The 12,869-nt window shown below is 41.8% G+C and overlaps 1 protein-coding gene across 42 annotated transcripts in view; it reads right to left on the reverse strand.

Annotated features, from left to right (window-relative positions):
• Positions 1–1,238: 1,238 nt before the first annotated feature.
• The window catches only part of LOC100340451 (zinc finger protein 248), a 46,251-nt gene continuing 34,620 nt past the window's right edge, over positions 1,239–12,869 (reverse strand). For 16 of the 42 annotated variants that reach the window (XM_070058204.1, XM_008250038.4, XM_070058203.1 and 13 more), the window contains one exon: positions 7,273–9,438. The gene's annotated coding sequence lies outside the window, so the exon portion shown is untranslated. Of the gene's footprint in view, positions 4,118–7,272; positions 9,439–12,869 lie in introns of those variants that run through there. The other 26 variants (XM_070058210.1, XM_051836922.2, XM_051836923.2 and 23 more) reach the window with 6 other exon arrangements.

Raw genomic sequence — 12,869 nt, forward strand, 5'->3', positions numbered from 1 at the left:
TAAAAAAATGACCTTGAAAAAGAGCTAGCATCTGTAACTCCTCCAACACCACTCCCTTCTGGCAGATTTCAGCTTACAAGTAGATAGCCCTTCTAACATCTTAGAGATGGCCCAGGTCCTTGGGCCCCTGTACCCACGTGGGAGACTTGGAAGAAGCTCCTGGCTCCTGGCTTCAGATTGGCGTATCTCTGGCCAATGCAGCCATCTGGGAAGTGAACCAGCAGGTAGAAGACCTCTCTCTCTCTTTCTCTCTCTCTCTGCCTCTCTGTAACTCTGCCTTTCAAATAAATAAATAAATCTTTAAAAAACAAAACAAAAAACTTGGTTAAATTATTACTGTTTGAACTCATTAAAGGGACTGCTTGTATCGCTTCTTTTTCAGGAAGTTTGCTGTGTGTAAAAGTGCTATTGACTTTTTGTATATTGATTTTTGTATCCTGCAACTTTATTGAATTCATTTATTATTATCATATTTCCCATCTGCTAGTTCTCTCCTAAAATGCCTGTAATCACCAGTTCTGGGCCAAGCTGGTCAGGAGCTGGAAATTCAATCTGGGTCTCTCACATGGGTGGAAGGGCACCTGTTGCCTCCCAGGGTGTGCATTGTTAGGACATCAGAATCAGGAGTGGATCTGGGACTCAAATCCAGGCACTCTGATATGGGATATGGGTAGTCTAAGCAGCATCTTAACTGCTGTGCCAAATGCCTGTCCTGAGAATGTTTAGATCTAATATGCTCATCAGGGAGATTAGCCTGTAGTCTTTTGATTGCCTCCATATTTGGTCTTTACTATCAGGACAATGCTAGACTCATAGAGTGAGTTGAGGAGGGTTCCTTCTCTTTCAATTTTTTGAACAGTTTGAGAAGAATTGGTATTAGTTCTTTTTTTAAAAAATATTTATTTATTTGAAAGACAGAGTTACATGGAGGGAAGGAGGGAGGGACACAGGGAGGGAGGTTAGGCTGGAGGGATGGAGATCAGTCTTCCATCTGCTAGTTCACTCATCAAATGGCTGCAATGGCCAGAGCTGGGCAGATCCGAAGTGAGGAGACAGGATCTTCCTCCTGGTGTCCCACGTGGGTGCAGGAGCCTAAGGACTTGGGCCACCTTCCACTGCTTTCCCAGATCATAGCAGAGCTGGATTGGAAGTGGAGCAGCTGGGTCTTGAACCAGCACCCATATGGGATGCCAGTACTTCAGCTGGCAGCTTCTTTCTTTTCCCCAAAGAAACTTTTTATTTAATGAGCACAAAGTTCATAAGTACAGCTTTAGAAATACAGTGATTCTTCCCAACATACCTGTCCTCCCACCCCATCTCCTCCTCCCTCTCCTATTACCAGTCCCATTCTCCATCAAGACTCATTTTCAATTAACTTTATACACAGAAGACCAACTCTATACTAAGTAAAGATTTCAACAATATGCACGCACACAGTTTGAGAACAAGTTTTACAGTTAATTATCACAATGCAAATCATTGAGGACAGAAGTCCTGCATGGAAGTAAGTGCACAGTGACTCCTGTTGTTAATTTAATAATTAACACTCTTATGTGTGACACCGGTGATCACCTGAGGCCTTGACATGAGCTGCCAAGGCTATGGAAGCCTTTTGAATCCACAAACTCCATCAGTATTTAGACAAGGCCATAAGCAAAATGGAAGTTCTCTCCTCCCTTCAGAGAAAAGTACATCTTTCTTTGATGGCCACTTTGTTCCACTGGGATCTCTCTCACAGAGATCATTTATATAGGACACTTTTTGCAACAATGTCTTGGCTTTCCATGCCTGAAATTCTCCCATGGGCTTTTCAGCAAGACCAGAATGCCTTAAAGACTGATTCTGAAATCAGAGTGCTATTTAAAGTGATTGTCATTCTATGAGTCTGCCATGTGGACTGCTTCCCATTGAAACATTTTCTCCTTTTTAATTCTATTATTATTCCCAGATATTTATCTTATTTATATGATCCCTTTAACACTTAATCCTATCTATATGATCACTTTAACACTTAATATGGTCACTTTAACACTTAAAGCTTAAGCTTTAACACTTAAGCTGGGTGGCATTTTTACCACCCAGCTTAATGGGATTTGGGTCCCATGACAAGTTTTTCAACAGTGCCCTTAGAAGTCCATAGGAATGTATGCAGAACTATACAGCTTTACACTTACAAACTTCTTCCCCCATCTCTTATTCTCATTCTTATTTTTTACTGAGATCTATTTTCAATTGACTTTATACACATGATTAATCCTATTTTAAGTAAAGAATTCAACAAATAGTATGAAGAAGACAAAAAGCAAACTGTTCCTTGACAGTCAATAATACAAGGGCTGTTCAAGTCATTGCATCTCAAAGATTCAATTTCACCTCTATAGATTTTCTTTTAGTTACTCTATTAGTTATCACAGATCATGAGAACACATGGTATTTGTCCCTTTGGTACTGGCTTATTTCACTCAATATGATGTTCTCCAGATTCATCCATTTTGTTGCAAATGACTGGATTTCATTTTTAAAAATAACTGTGTAGTATTCTATAGAGTACATATCCCATAATCTCTTTATCTAGTCTTCAGCTGATGGGCATTTAGGTTGATTCCATGTCTTAGCTATTGTGAATTGAGCTGCAATGAACATGGGGGTGCAGATAACTCTTTTATTTGCTGATTTCATTTTCCTTGGATAGATTCCCAGGAGTGGGATGGCTGGGTCATATTCAGATTTCTGAGGTATCTCCAAACTGTCTTTCATAGTGGTTTTATCAGTTTACATTCCCACCAACAGTGGATTAGTGCACCTTTGTCCCCATATCCTCCTCAGCATTTGTTGCTTGCTGATTTCCATATGAAAGCCATTCTAACTGGGGTGATATGAAGCCTCATTATGGTTTTGATTTGCGTTTCCTTGATGGCCAGTGATCCTGAGCATTTTTTCATGTGTCTGTTGGCCATTTGGATTTCCTATTTTGAAAAATGTCTAAGTCCTTTGCCCATTTCTTAACTGTCTTGTTTGTCTTGTTGTTGTGGAGTTTCTTGAGCTCTTTGTATATTCTCATTATTAATCTTTTATCAGTTGCATAGCTTGCAAATAATTTCTCCCATTCAGTTGGTTGCCTCCTTACTTTCCTGTTTCTTTTGTAGTACAAAGGCTTCTCAATTTGATGTAATCCCATTTGTTAATTTTAGCTTTGATTGCCTGTGCCTCTAGGGTCTTTTCCAAGAACTCTTTGCCTGTGCCAATATCTTGCAGGGTTTCCCCAATGTTCTCTAATAATTTGATGGTATCAGGTTGTAGATTTAGGTCTTTAGTCCATTTTGATTGAATGGATTTTGTGTAAGGTAGAGGTCCTGCTTCATACTTCTGCATGTGGAAATCCAGTTTTCCCAGCACCATTTGTTGAAGAGACTGTCCTTGCTCCGGGGATTGGTTTTAGATCCTTGATAAAACATAAGTTGGTTGTATATGCTTGGATCGATTCTTGGCATTTCTATTCTGTTCCACTGGTCTATCCATCTGTTTTTATACCAGTACCAGGCTGTTTTGATTATAACTGTCTTGTAGTATGTCTTGAATATTATGATGCCTCTGGCTTTGTTTTTGTTGTACAAGATTGCTTTAGCTATTTGAGGTCTCCTGTGTTTCCATATAAATTTCAGCATCATTTTTTGTTTTGTTTTCTTTTTTTCGGTCTCCATTTTTTGTGTATTTTTAAAAGTAATCTCTGTTCTTTACAATGTGTTATCACACACTCCATATATATGCATGCACCTGTGTGGGCATGCACACACACAGAGGATGTGAGATGGATAAACAAGGACAGCCTCCAAACATGAGGGTTTTTTTTTTTCTTACAAAGTTCAAAGTAGATTAACATTTATGTGCTTTTTAGTCATTACACAATGTACAGCATAATCCATTTAACAATTCAGGCTCCCCAAATGGTTACACAATGAAAATTTTCTATAAAAGTCCAGACATCAAAGCTTTTAGAAGCAGAGTACTGTTTGCTGCTAAAATCAACCTCCAGCATACACCTGTGTTTATGTACAGTCCTTGAGAATGCTACAGTGGCAGTGCATAAATTCATTCTGTAAAAAGGTCTGAAAGAGAACTGTCAAAAGACTCTTTAATGTACTGTGATTTCAGATAAAAATCCTAAGAAACAGTACCACTTACTATGACAATAACAGTTAAAACTGCATATATATATATATATATAATATATGTCAGAGATCAGAAGAGGTTATAAAGAAATGGAAATAGTTGTGCTTAGGGTATTTTTTAAAAAGTTGTTTTAAAAATAAATAAAAACGTAAAAAATGGCATAAACGTAAAAAAAAAGTAAAAGATGTCTCACTGACTGCTATAAAATGGACATAGGTACCAAAGATTTCCTACTTGGCTTAGAGTTTAAGGATGAACAATGATCTCCACATAAACCACCAGCTAGTTGATAATCTAAATCTGGGCATGTCACTTACATCAGGCAGGCAAGGGGCTGGGAGAAAAAGACAAAAGTGATTTTCCCCCTATCGCCATAAAGCATTAACCAAAGGAAAAGCCAGGGTGGGACAAATAAGTAAACAAATGTCTGCCTTGCTCTAAAACTCTGACAAATAGAAAGGTCACTCCACAGCAATTAGGTTTAAAAACAACAAAAAACAAGCCATACAGCTTGGTATTCATTCTGTAGTTCACAAGATGATTGAATATGCCCTGCCTTCTGTGAGACTCCAGGATAAGCATGCTCCCCTGGTACCTTATGCTTTTTACTTTTAGCCCCCACACAGTAACTGTAAAACTTGTATTTTAGAAACACCATGGCAACTGTTCACAATGATAACAGGGCATGGCATAATTTACATAGTAATGTCGATCTTTGAAGCCAGGAAATACATGTAGATTCTATTGTTAGGCTGGTCAATTTGCTCTTCTAGGCTTTTAACTTTGAAGGACAGGTGATCCTTTACAATCAAAGTGAATCAGAAAAATAGGGAAAATGACAAAAGTTTTAAAGTCTTTTCACAATAAATATAAACAGAATTTCTTCCAATAATTTCCTAGATATCATTCAGAAGCATCATTGCAGTTTGTAACATAGTGTGTTGAAGTCCTTCAAATACAGTTATAGATAGTTATAGAGCAATTTAAAATATATGTATATAACATGTTTGCTATTGTTTGAAACAGTTCAATAATTTATAACATGTTAATAGAATGAAATAGAGATAAAAGGCAGTCCACATTCATATTTTTTTTCTGCTGTGGCACCTTTTGTCTTTGAACTAAATGCGGATACTGGAATTTCTGCTTTCAGGAAATACCTAGAGGCATGTGGTGGATGTGGCCAAGGAGCTCTGTTCAGTGCTCCAGGGTGAAGGGTGTGCCTGTGGTTTGGCATGGTAAATTTTTTTTATGGGGGGGGGGTGGTTTGTTCTTGTCTGTTGGCATACTCAGCTGAGTTCCTCTCAAAGGAGACCATGCCTGGAAGCTAGTCCCATTGGGTATATTATTCTTCCACTCTTCCACAAGGACCACACAAAGGATCTGTGCAGTCCTCAGTGTAAGCTCAAATTCCCCAGCAATGTCCCTCACCAGGGAACCAGGGAGCCCTGATGGTGTGGAGCCTCCCCCAGTGACTGCCCAAAGTCCCAGCCATACCCTGAGTCCTCCCACACAGCCTGAGTGTTTTCACAGTTTCAAGCACCAAGCCTGTCTGTTCTCCCCACCAGTCTCAGGAGTTCCCTCTTTGCTTTTTGCTGAGCATGTACATGAGCTGGCACAGCTGTTACATATGTCCAAAATGGCACCTCCTATCAGCTTGTAACAGGACACAGTTGCAGGGTGATTGTGGAAGAGAGAAAACATGCCCCCTTTTTGTTTTTTTCTCCTCATTTGGCAGGTACACTATCCCCCAGGGGGCTCCAAGCCAGATTTCCTCTACGATCTTCCTGCAGCTGCTTTTTTGCCAGTGGTTTGGGCTGCTGCAGTCTGGTCTCACCTCACTTTCCAATGCTGGTGTGGAGGCTCTTGGCTACTGGGGTCCTGAGTTGTGGGTGTCCTCGCCCTCCATGTAGGCCCACTGTGTCCCTCTAATTTGCATACTTTCCTCTGCTGTTTTCTCCCTAACTTTTCCTTGAGACTGCACTCTTTCCATTTTTTTTAATTTTTTTTTTTTTGACAGGCAGAGTGGACAGTGAGAGAGACAGAGAGAAAGGTCTTCCTTTTGCCGTTGGTTAACCCTCCAATGGCCGCCGCTGCCGGCGCACCGTGCTGATCCGATGGCAGGAGCCAGGTACTTATCCTGGTCTCCCATGGGGTGCAGGGCCCAAGCACTTGGGCCATCCTCCACTGCACTCCCTGGCCACAGCAGAGAGCTGGCCTGGAAGAGGGGCAACCAGGACAGAACCCGGTGTGCCGGTGCCGCAAGGCAGAGGATTAGCCTAGTGAGCCGCGGCGCGGGCCGGGGGTTTTATTTTTTAATCTATTCAGCTAGTCTGTACCTTTTAATTGAGGATTTAGTCCGCTTTTAAGATCATTATTTATATATTTACATGACTTAGTCCTGTCATTAAAATTTGGAATCTCTCTCATTCTTTACTTCTTTTTCTGTTCATCTTTGTGTTTGTGATATACTGTATTGATAAGATCTGATTGTTTTCTATTTTGAGTATCTGCTCATCTAGTGGGTTTTACACTTTCACAAGTTTTCATTATGGTGATTTTCTTTCTTTTTCTGTGGGACTCCCTTGAGTACTACCCTGGTGGTGAGGAATTTCCTGTTTTTGCTTGTCTTGGAAAGTATTTATCCTCCATTTTTGAAGGATATGTTTGGTACAGTATTCTTGGCAGTAGTTTGTTTTTCCTTTCAGAATATTAGATGCATCATTTCAATCTCTCCTGACCTGTAGTTTCCACTAAACACACACAAGCACACCTGCTGTTAGTATCATGGGTGTTCTCTTACATGTGACTTGGTGCTTTTATCTTGCAGATTAATATTTTTGTTTTGTACTTTTGAGTTTCACTGTAATGTGTTGTGATGAGAATCCTTTCTGGTCATGTCTGTCTGTATTCCTATGGGCCTTTTGTCACAGTACTGGTGAAGTTTTAGCCCTTACTTCATTGAGTAGGCTCACTATGCCTTTACTAATCTCTTCTCTTTCAGGAATTCTCCCAATTCACATAATTCTTTGTTTAATGATGTTCCATAGGTGTCAGAGGCTATATTCCATACTTTTGCTTTTTAAAAATTTGACTGGAATATTTCTTTTTTTAAAGATTTTATTTATTTGAACGACAGTTACAGAGAGAGGTAGAGACAGAGAGAGAGGTCCTCTATCCGCTGGTTCACTCCCCAAATGGCCACAACTGCCGGAGCTGCACCAATCCAAAGCCAGGAGCCAGGAGCTTCCTCTGGGTATCCCACATGAGTGCAGGGGCCCAAGGACTTGGGCCATCTTCTACTTCTATCCCAGGCCATAGCAGAGAGCTGGATCAGAAGAGGAGCAGCCGGGACTAGAACTGGCACACACATAGTAAGCTGGTGCTTCAGGCCAGAGCTTTAACCTGCTGTATTCACGCGCAGATATTGTTTGCCTGTTGTTGTAGATTTAAATGATACTTCTTGTTTGATTTATTGAACTTTCATTTCCAAGATTTGAGTTTTTTCAAGATTTCTCTTTGCTGAATTCCTCATTCATCATGCATAGTTTCCCTAATTTCACAAGCTGTCTGTATTTTCTTGAATCTGTTTATCCTTACACTCACTCATTTGATTTTGTTATCAGGCATCAATCTCCTTTACGTTGGAGTTTGTTACAAAAGTGTGATTGTGTTCCTTAGCAGATGCTAAATTGCATTACTTTCTCATACTTCTTATTGTCTCTGTTTGTGTTTGTGTTTCTGGGGGTCACCTGTTTCTATCACATTTAAAGGATGGCTTTCATGTTAAAAGGATTTTTCCTGAAGATATAACTTTGGGTGTGTTTGGTAGGCTACTTTGCTTTTAGTTCCAGTTTAATGCCATGATATAATCTCCCATTACCTTCCTCTGCTGTAATTCATGGCAGCAGTGACAAAGATCTGGAGTTCTCAGCCCAATTGGGCTGTGTTGGTCCAGGGGATGTCACAGCCACAGAAGCCTGGGAACACTGGGGTGCTAGATCATGGAAGTATCCAAGGCAACAGGGATGGGTCCTTAGTCTCTGGTGGTTCACAGGAGTAGTACTGAGATGAAGGGATTGCTGCTGCCTGGCAGTTTAGGAAAGACGGCAGTCCTGGCACCAGAATATGGGGTGAACGTTGGCTTGGGTCCCAGAAGTGGTCTATGTCAAGGGTGGGGCCAGAGTTGTAAAAGTACCAGCCAACAGTGCTGGGTCTCTAGGTCCTGGTAGCAGGTGTATGAGGCAGAGGGAGATGGGGAGGGGAGGAGGAGCAGAGGAGGAGGGGAAAGGGGAGGGACGGAGGGAGGGTGAGAGAGAATCCAGAGTCCCTGTAGTGGTCAGCAGGACAGGGATTACTCATGGGAGTACCGCTGGCAGTCCTTTTTGGGTCCCACATGTTATAGGTTACCCAGAGTGGGGTCAAAGCCCCAAGAACTTGGCTAGTTGTTCCAGAGCATGCAGGACACAATGGAAGTGAGAGCTTTCCTGGAGAGCAGAAGGAGAATCAGCGGGGAAGTTATGACACCAAGTCTGAGCTGGAAGTGTTTCTACTTCTAGGGTCCTGAGGACAGGATCCACCTGTTGCTCTGCCTCTCCTCCCCTTGAAGTGCAGAGAACTGTGTGGGCTAGGATGCTGTGCTCATTGTTGCTCTGGAGGGCTTAGTTGGGTTTGTGCAGTCTTTTTTACTAGCATGGTGGAATGTCTGTGGGTCCCAGGGAAGGTGTTATAAAGGGTCTTCTGTTTCCTAGGACAGTATGGGTTCTGGCAGTGTCTCAGTTCCCAAGATGGTGGCACACTGATGCAGTCTATGCTCTGGGGGCTAGAGGGTGAGAAACTTGGACTTATCTCTGAAGTAGAGCTTTTGTGCATATACCAGGTAGCTCCCCTTATTGGGCTCACAGTCTATGATGACTGTGGGTTCCTCCAATAGCTAGGATTTTCAGATAAGGCATCCATGGCAATGGGCTCTGTTGAAGCTTTCCTGTTTATCTTTTCCCTTGCAATTGGGTTTATCCTTGGTCATGGAGCTGGGTCATGTTGCAGTTGCCTTGCTCTTTTCTATGTGTCATTCCCACAGGTTTTACATATCTCCCTCAGAGACTCACCGTAAAGTGCATTAGTGATTCTCTGTGGAGGAAAGGGCAAACTGTGCACATCTCCATTCAGCCATTTTGGAAATTCCCACTTGGTATTTTCTTTTGCAAATGTGATTTGCAAATATTTTCTTCCATTCTGTGGGTTGCCTTTTACTCTGCTGACACTATGCTGTGATGTACAGAAGTTTAGAAAAATCTTAAAGCTTAATTTATTTGAAAGGCAGACACACAGAAAAAGACACAGAAATAGGGACACAAGATCTTCCATATACTGGCTCATTCCCCAAATGTCCACAACAATCAGGATGGGGAGAGGGAAAAGCCCGGAGTGCAGAATTCAATCCAGGTCTCCAACACAGGTGGCAGGGACCAAAGTGCTTGAGCCATCACCTGCTGCCTCCCAGCAGGCTGAAATCAGCAGCAGAGCCAGGAACCAAACCCAGGCACTCATAGGTGAGCATCCTTGGTGGCGTGTTAAACTGCAGCACCAAACACCCCTTTTGAATTTTTTATGAAGCCTAATTTATCACTTTTTAAAGTGTTGTTCATTCTTGTTGTGTCATATCTATGGAACCATTGCCAAATCAAGTATCACAAAGCTCTCCTCCTGTTTTTAGTTTTATGGTCTTAGCTCTTACATTTAGGCATTTGATCCATTTTGAGATAATTTGAGAATAAAGTATTAGGGAAGGCGAGGGTCCAACATCATTTTTTGCATATCAACTTCCAATTTTCCCAACACTTCTTCAAAACTGTCCCTTGTCTTTGAATGACATTGTTTAAAATAATTTATCATACAAACAAGGGTTTATTTCTTGGTTCTATTCTATTCCATTATTCTATGTCTTTGTGGAGACACAGCACTATTGTTTATTATTATAGCTTTGTAATAAGTTTTCAAAGTTTGAGACCTCCAACGCTGTTCTACTTTTAACATTGTTTTGGCTAGTTGGAGGTCCCTTGAGATTTCATGTGAATTTTAGAATATATTTTTTGACTGCTGAACAAATGCCCTTCAACTTTAGTCTGTGGATTCCTCTTAGTAGTAGTTATCACTTAATAATGGTAAGTCCTCCAACTGATGTACATGGGATAGCTGACATCCTAACCACTATGCCAAACACCCATCAACTCAATGGATTTTAAAAGATAGGATGTCACTTCAGTTGCAAGCATCCTGTATCCGGTGAGCCTGGGTTTGAGTCTTGGCTCTGTTTATGATTCCAGATCACTGCTAACGAACACCCTGATGGCAACAGATGATGGCCGTTTTTAGCTTGACTCAGCTCCAGTTGCTGCGATCATTTGGGGAATGAACCAGTGAATGGAAGATCTCTCTCCCTTTCAAATAATTTTAAAAGTAAGTTTAAAAAAAATCCATTGAAGCTGAATTTGCAGCCTAACATACAATATGAGTTGGAGAATGATTCATGTGCACTTGAGGACATGGACTTTATTGTCTGGGGAAACAGTATTCTGTATGTCTGTTGAGTTGGTTAATTGTGTTTTTCAAGCCCCGTACTTTACTACCTGGTTATTATTGATAACGGGGTATTGAAATTTCATCTACTATAGAACTATTTCTCCCTTAAATTTTGTCCATTTTTGCTTCCTATATTTTGACACTCTATTAGATGCATTTTTTTTTTTTTAACAGGCAGAGTGGACAGTGAGAGAGAAACAGAGAGAAAGGTCTTCCTTTTGCCGTTGGTTCACCCCCCAATGGCCGCCACTGCCGGCGCGCTGTGGCCGGCGCACCGCACTGATCCAATGGCAGGAGCCAGGTGCTTCTCCTGGTCTCCCATGGGGTGCAGGGGCCAAGCACTTGGGCCATCCTCCACTGCACTCCCTGGCCACAGCAGAGAGCTGGCCTGGAAGAGGGGCAACTGGGACAGAATCCGGCGCCCCGACTGGGGCTAGAATCTGGTGTGCCAGCGCCGCAAGGTGGAGGATTAGCCTAGTGAGCCGCGGCGCCGGCCTAGATGCATTTTTATTGTACCTTTTTATTGAACATTTTAATAACATGCAAAAATCTTTGTTTCTTGTACCCTCTTTGATTTGACATCTATTTTGCCTGATATTAAGACAGGCATCCTGCTCTTTTCTATTTGTATGGACTTGCTTTTCATTCTCTCCTTTGCAGCATATTGAATTTTTTTTTTCTTTTTTGACAGGCAGAGTGGACAGTGAGAGAGACAGAGAGAGAAAGGTCTTCCTTTACCATTGGTTCACCCTCCAATGGCCACTGCAGCCAGCGCACTGCGCTGATCCAAAGCCAGGAGCCAGGTGCTTTTCTTGGTCTCCTATGCGGGTGCAGGGCCCAAGCACTTGGGACATCCTCCACTGCACTCCTGGACCACATCAGAGAGCTGGACTGGAAGAGGGGCAACCGGGACAGAATCAGGTGCCCCGATCAGGACTAGAACCCGGTGTGCCGGCGCTGCAGGCAGAGGATTAGCTTATTGAGTTGCGGCGCCAGCCACATATTTGTATTTTCATATCTAATCTGGGTCTCGTACACTTATAGTTGGATCATTTTTGTGTTTTTATAAAACCTGTCACCAATTTGTCTTCTGACTGAAAATTTAATCAATTTACATTTTTAAAATTTATATTTGACATATAGAGTTAGACAGTGAGAGACAGAGAGAAAGGTCTTCCTTCCGTTGGTTCACCCCCAAATGGCCACTATGGCCAGAGCTACACCGATTCGAAGCCAGAAGCCAGGTGCTTCTTCCTGGTCTCCCATGCGGGTGCAGGGGCCCAAGGACCTGGGCCATCCTCCACTGCCTTCCCGGGCCACAGCAGAGAGCTGGACTGGAACAGGAGCAACCGGGACTAGAACCCGGTGCCCATATGGGATGCGGCACTGCAGGTGGAGGATTAACCAAGCGAGCCATGGCGCAGGCCCCTAATCAATTTACATTTAAAGTAATTACTGGTGATGAGGGATTTCTCTCAGTTTTTTTCTGCTTTCCACATGCCTTCTAGCTTTTGTGTCCCACTATTTTTTCTTGATTTTTGTAGTAAAATGTTTTGATTCCACCTTAATTTTTTGTGTATTTTTTAAAGAACAAAACAGTATACAACAGGTGTTCAAAAAGTTCATGTAAATACATATTATGAAAAACTCTGCATGGGTTTCAAAATTCTTTTTAAAGCATAATAACTTATCTTTTAACTCCACTTTTCTATGAATTTTTGAAGTCCCCTCCTATTTCTATTGGACCACCTAATACAGAAGACAGTGTAGTTCAGGTTGATAGTATGAATGACAAATTACAGAAATACGCTTTATTTAAAATAAACAAATGCTTCTAAATCTCAATGGATCACTTTGAAACAAATTATTGCTTGACTGTATTACTGAGGAAAAGCAAAACTGAAGTGCATTTTTCTTTTCTGACATAATTTGGAGACGAGTAGGAAGACACTAAAGGCTATCCATATGAGAACAAGCAGAAACTGTTCTGAACTCGCTGTAGCAGAAGACTCAGTTAAAACCACTGGCTTTTGCCAGAGCCTTAAAGGCAGACAGAAGGGGACCAGCACTGTGGCATAGTTGGTAAAGCTGTCTGCAGGGCCAGTATCACATATGGA

The sequence above is a fragment of the Oryctolagus cuniculus genome, chromosome 15, assembly GCF_964237555.1.
Source record: "Oryctolagus cuniculus chromosome 15, mOryCun1.1, whole genome shotgun sequence".
Taxonomy (NCBI): domain Eukaryota; kingdom Metazoa; phylum Chordata; class Mammalia; order Lagomorpha; family Leporidae; genus Oryctolagus; species Oryctolagus cuniculus.